We start from the raw sequence: 6,231 nt of genomic DNA, 5'->3' as shown, positions 1-6,231 counted from the left end.
GCCACTGGCAGATGATGCGGACAGCGCTGAAAATTATCAGTGCGCCTCAAATGATTTCGGGTTGGGACGGTAGGTAGGGCCTGGCTCAAGTCAATGGCTTCTGTGTCATCCATGGAGTGATTTTTTGGGGGAACATCATCCATTTTTTTTTTATATGAGAAGAGAGGATGGATAATGAGCACCACGATAAAGAAGCCCCACGCTTCGCTCGTTCCTAAATTGTTTATATGAGATGAGATTCAAAGCCGGGCACACGCGGCGGGGAGATACGAAACGGGTGCACATGGTATTCCGCTTTATCATAGTGCGCGGGAAAATTTTACTCTCTTTTTTTTAGAAATCGGACTCATGTGTGCTCGTGCCAAAAGGCGGAACTGCCACTTTATGTCTGGGAATTTCCGATCCCTTGTAATTTAATCATGTGTAACTCTATCGCTTGTAGTTCCATATACCATGTCGCTCCCGCGAGCGACCGAGGGGATAACCCTAGTCGCCGGCGCGCGTTCCCCCTACCTCCCCTCGCCACCGCATGTCCGCGCCGCCGGGCAAAGCCCAGTGGGTGCTGGCGGCGGCGGGGCCCTTTCTCTCCCCGCTCGTGGGGGCTCGGCGCCGGCGGGCGCTCCCGGCGGCGGCGCGGCGCGGATCCGGGGAGCGGCGACACTCGGCGCCGGTGTTGCGGAGCGGCATGCCAGGCGTGGAGGGCCGGACGCGGTGGTTTCGGGTGATTGCATGCCCGGGTTGGCGGCGGCGGCTTCGGTTGGATCTACCCCGCGGGTGCGGCGGCTCTGTTTGAGGCGGGCCCGGGGGCCATTGGGTGGCTCAGGCGATGGTCGACCCTCTCTCCTCTGCTCTTCGGCTGGTGTGTGTGGCGGACGGTGGCGGCTTGCTGGTGGATGTCGGCGACTCGGCAGGGGTGCCGTTGGCTGGCCAGTGGTGGTGGGGGCGAACTGGGGAGGGAGGCAGGGGGCTCCTGACCGTGCCGATGTCTCAGTGGTCCTTGTCTCCGGTGGAGCGGTGCGGTGGCTGTGGCGAGAACGAGGCCGACGGCTGCCGGTGCCCCTTCCCTGCCTGGATCTGGCCGGCTGGGCCGCCTTCCCTTCCCACCAAAAGGTCTGTTTTGGGGTTGAAGGAGGTGCCTTCTACCTCTCACTGGTCGGTGGCGTCCATTAGTTGTCATGGTGGTTGCGGTGGGGTCTTGGATGCTAGGGCGGCGACCTCAATGGTGGTGGTCGCGCTGCTTGTGGGCAGGGTGCGCGGTTCAGGTGTGGGTTGGTCGCTATGGCCGTTTGGGCGGCGTGGCGGCCGATGCTTCGGCGAGCGGTGATGTTTCGAAGGTGGAGGGTGCCTGCCAGGAGAGACCCCCTGCTCGACTTCGGTTGGGCCGACGGCGACGGTGTCCGCGGGCGTCGTCTCCTTCCTGAAGACGTCGTCGTGGCTACTCTCCTCCTTCCGATGGTTCGGGTGAAAACCATGATCCTTTGGATCGGGCGGCGACGGCGCTTTGATGTCGTTCTCCTTCTTGAAGGCGCCGTCCTGAAGGCCTCCTCTCGCCGAGTTCAGCTTCGTGGTTGTTACTTTACTTGTTGTATCCGGCTTTGGGTGTGTGTTGTGTGGTGGTGTGGTGTGGTGTTGAGTTGTTTGCGACGATTGTAATCGGTGATGTTGCTTTATATATAAAGCGGGGGAAAACCACTTTTCGGTAATTCCATATACTACGGACGAGTTTATCTGGAGAACATTCGTTGGGGGCGAATTGCCAGTGAACGCCCCACTTGCCATGTCAAAATAACTATTAGTGTCATGCGTTTTTTAGAGAAATGCCATGTAAGAAAGGTGAAATTGTCATTATAGGAAAGAATTGCCAGCAACTATTTAAAAAAATGCCATCCAACGTGATCCGGATCCAATGATTGTGGGCGGCGTTCGCTGGGACAGCATTCTCAGCGAACGTTCACACATTAGCATTTCCATATACTCAAGCTAATAACTGATTTTTGCCTCACATGCAATGAAGTCCGCTGCTTTGGCATTTTCCTTAACAGTGAACATTTTTATCAAATTTGGGTTGGAAAATGTCCATAATGTTGAACCTAATGAATAATTACAAAGATACATGTGTGTACTACTTGTATAGTTGTATCCTTTTCTTTTCGCTGAAAGGCATCTTGTGAAGTAGAGTTGCCGAAGTTCCTCTAACTCATCAGCCAGATATTCCCCTTGCCCATGCTAGACTTTCCCAACGGCAAATCGATAGATGTTACCATGGGGGTACCTAACAACAGGTGGTAGAACCAGAAACTCAAGATGGAGGCCAGGGGCGGATCCTGGTAGGAGCTAGGGTTCTACCCGGTCTAGGGTTCTACCCGGTCTAGGGTGTAGCTTGTAGGAGAAGGAGGGAGGAGGGAGAGGGCGAGTGCGCGGCGGCCGGCGGCTGGGCGCCGTCCTTGCGGCTAGTGTGGCGGCGGCGGGAGCAAGAGGCGGCTAGGGCTTAGGGTTTCCGGCTCCTCAGGGAGACGGGCAATAGAATTGTCTTATTGCTTAATTCTCAAAAGAGTCTTACAACTTGTTTATATAACCACGATGTAAAATAAAACTAAGATAACTTGTGGGCTAAGCCCCTAACTAAGCATGCCCGATGGGCCTCCTACGGGCATAAGACTGCCCGGTCATAACATCTCTCTCCGCCTGCGCAAACAGCTCGTCCTCGAGCTAAAACTCTAGATAGTGTTGGCGGAACTCCTCGCGCTGCTCCCAAGTGGCTTCCTCCGCCGGAAGTCCAGCCCACTGAATCAACACGTACCACACTCCGCGGCGTAGCTGGGCCTGCAACACCTTCTCCGGTCCTGGAAGAAGACGCCCGTCAGCGGTCGGAGGAAGCGCGGGAGGAGCCGCAAGTGGCTCCCCACGAAAGAGCTTGAGCAGCTCCACATGGAAGACGTCGTGGATGCGAGCACCCGCCGGAAGCTAAAGGCGGTAAGCCACCTTCCCGATGCGCTCTAGGACAACAAAGGGCCCGGCATAAGCGAGGACCCAGCTTCCGCTTCGCGCATGGGTCCAGTGACTGCGTAGAGCAGTGAAGAAGACGCAGCCACACCCAATCGCCCACCGCGAACTCCGCCTTGCGATGGTGGCCGTCGTAGTAGTGCTTGGCCAACTGCTGGGCCTGAAGGAGGCGTTGCCGGACCTCCGCTAGCATCTCGTCACGGCTCCGCAGAAGATCCCCGGCCACCTCGGTCCGAGCTGTGGCCGGATCGACAGGTAGGATCGTCGGGGGCGGACGGCCATAAACCACCTCAAATGGCGTGGCGCGTAGGGCCGAGTGATAGGAGGTGTTGTAGTAGTACTCCGCCCACGAGAGCCGGTCCACCCATGCACGAGGACGATCACCTGTGACACAACACAAATACATGGCAATCACCTTGTTGACGACCTCGGATTGGCCGTCCGTATGAGGGTGGAAGGCCGTGCTCAGGCGGAGCTTCACGCCTGCCATCCGGAAGAGACCGCGCCACACATGCCCCGTGAACACGGGTTCCCGATCGCTGACGATCGAAGAGGGAAACCCGTGGAGGCGGACGATACCGTCGAAGAAGGCCCGGGCCACGGACGCTGCCGTGTAGGGATGACCGAGCGCGATGAAGTGAGAATACTTGGAGAAGCGGTCGACCACCGTGAGAATGACCGACTTGCCGCCCACCTTGGGGAGGCCCTCGATGAAGTCCATGGAAATGTCCGCCCAGAACTGAGACGGCATCTCCAATGGCTGGAGCAGACCAGCCGGCCTCAGCGTCTCCGTCTTGTTACGCTGGCACGTCACACAAGACCGCACCCAGTCACGGACCAGGGCCTGATCACCTGGAATGTAGAAGTCGGCGCGGAGATGATGGAGGGTTTTCTGCACACCCTCATGGCCCGCCGAGTGGGCCAGCGCAGCACCTGGTGACAGAGATTGTCGTGTGCGGGAACGAAGACCCGGCGCCCATGAAGGAGCAACCCGTCGGTGAGGCGCCACGGCTCCTCCAGCTCACCCGCAGCCAGCTGCTGCTGAAGGAGGAGCGCGTCCGGCGCGGCCGCGGTTGCCCGGCGGATGTAGGTGAAAAGGCCAAAGGAGGGCCCCGAGCAAATGCAGAGTGCCGCCCCCTCTGAGGCACCAATGGCGGCGTCGGCGTCACGCCGAGACAGGGCGTCGACGACGGTGTTAAGGCGGCTCAGACGATACTCAACGGTGAAGTCGAAGCCGAAGAGATTACTCATCCACTGGCGCTGCGGTACGGTAGACATCCTTTGGTCCAGCAAGAACTTGAGGTTGTAGTGGTCCGTACGGATCTGGAAAGACCTACCCCATGGATAGGGCCGCCAGTGACGCACCGCCTGCACCAAGCCAATGAGCTCACGCTCATAGGCCGCGAGCTTAAGATGGTGCGCGGCAAAGGGCCTGCTGAAGAAGGCGAGGGGTCCATCGCCCTGATGAAGGACCGCGCCGAACCCCCCACCGGAGGCGTCGTAGTCGACGATGAACGGGTGATCAAAGTCAGGCATCTGAAGGACGGGGCCCGTCGTGAGGGCCCCCTTGAGGGCCTCGAACGACGTGGTCGCCTCCTCATCCTAGGCATAGGCATCGCGATGGAGCAGGCGCGTGAGCGGGGACATGATGAGGCCGAACTTCCGGATAAATTTTCGGTAGTACCCCACGAGGCCAAAAAACCCGCGAAGAGCCCGCGGTGAATGCAGGATCGGCCAGGCAGTGACGGTCGCCGCCTTCTCGGCGTCCATGGACACCCCCTCGGCTGAAATGACGTGACCGAGGTAAGCGACTGAAGGCGTCCCGAACGAGCACTTCGAGCGCTTAAGATGAAGATGGTGCACTCTAAGCTCGTTGAAGACGATGGCGACGTGCTGAAGATGCTCCATCCAGGAGGCGCTGTAGATAAGAATATCATCAAAGAAAACAAGCACAAACCGACGCAGGTAGGGGCGGAGGACGTCGTTCATCAGAGCCTGAAACGTCGCCGGGGCGTTAGAGAGTCCGAACGGCATGACCAAGAACTCGAAGTGGTTGTGGTGAGTCCGGAACGCCGTCTTGGCGATATCATCTGGGTGCATGCGCACCTGGTGGTAGCCCGACTGGAGATCGAGCTTGGTGAAGAAGCGCGCCCCATGTAGCTTGTCCAGGAGCTCATCAACCACCGGAATAGGAAACTTGTCCTTAAGAGTTAGGGCATTAAGGGCGCGGTAGTCGATGCAGAAGCGCCATGTGTCGTCCGACTTGCGGAAGAGGAGGACCGGCGCAGAGAACGGTGATGTGGAGATCCGGATGATGCCCAAGGCGAGCATGAGCACGCACTGCCGCTCCAGCTCGTCCTTCTGCAGCTGTAGATACCGGTAGGGCCGAACTGCCACCGGTGCCGAGCCCGGCAGAAGGTGAATCCGGTGGTCATAGACCCTGGCTGGTGGAAGACCCTGCGGCTCTGCGAAGAGGTCGCTATGCTTCTGCAGAAGGTGATCCAACAGAGGATGCTCGGCCTCGGAGGTGGCTGCGGCCAGCTGGAGCTGGGGCGTCGCTGGCGAGGTGCCTCCAACGCCCTCCCACCGGACGCGGCGGCCGAGACGCCAGAAGGTCATCGTCAAGGCATCGAAGTCCCAGAGGATGGGGCCGAGAGTCCGCAAAAAGTCGACGCCGAGGATGAAGTCGAAGCAACCCAAGTCGATGTCGGCGCACGTGATGGTGAAGTGCTCGTCGCCGATAGTGATGGGCACGTCCCGTGCAAGCCCATGGCACCGGAGGCGGTCGCCGTTAGCCACGGTGACCCGGAGTTGCTCCCCGCCTGTCGGCTGAAGCGCTAAGCGCCGCATGGCAGCCTTAGGCAGGAAGTTATGCGTGGAGCCCGTATCCAAGAGGGCCACCAGGCGCTCGCCGTGAATCATCACCGGTAAGAGCATAGTCCGCTCGTCGCGGATGCCGGCCAGCGCATGGAGCGAGACGACGAGTGTCGTCGTCGGGGCGGGCGCAGGCACAGGCTCTACCGCGGCGGGGTCGTCAAGCCCGTCGACGGGTGTGTCCTCCTCGACATAGTCGGCCGTCTCCAAGTAGAAGAGGCGCGAGCAGACATGGCCCGGTGCGTAGGGCGCATCGCAATTAAAGCAAAGCCCCAGGCATCGGCGCTCGAGCTACTCCGCCTGAGAGAGCCGACGAAAAGGTCGCGTCGCGGCCGGGGCGGCTGCTGGTGCAGC

The sequence above is a fragment of the Triticum aestivum genome, chromosome 3B, assembly GCF_018294505.1.
Source record: "Triticum aestivum cultivar Chinese Spring chromosome 3B, IWGSC CS RefSeq v2.1, whole genome shotgun sequence".
Lineage (NCBI taxonomy): Eukaryota > Viridiplantae > Streptophyta > Magnoliopsida > Poales > Poaceae > Triticum > Triticum aestivum.
The sequence above is the reverse complement of the archived record's forward strand: the minus strand, read 5'-3'. Positions refer to the sequence as shown.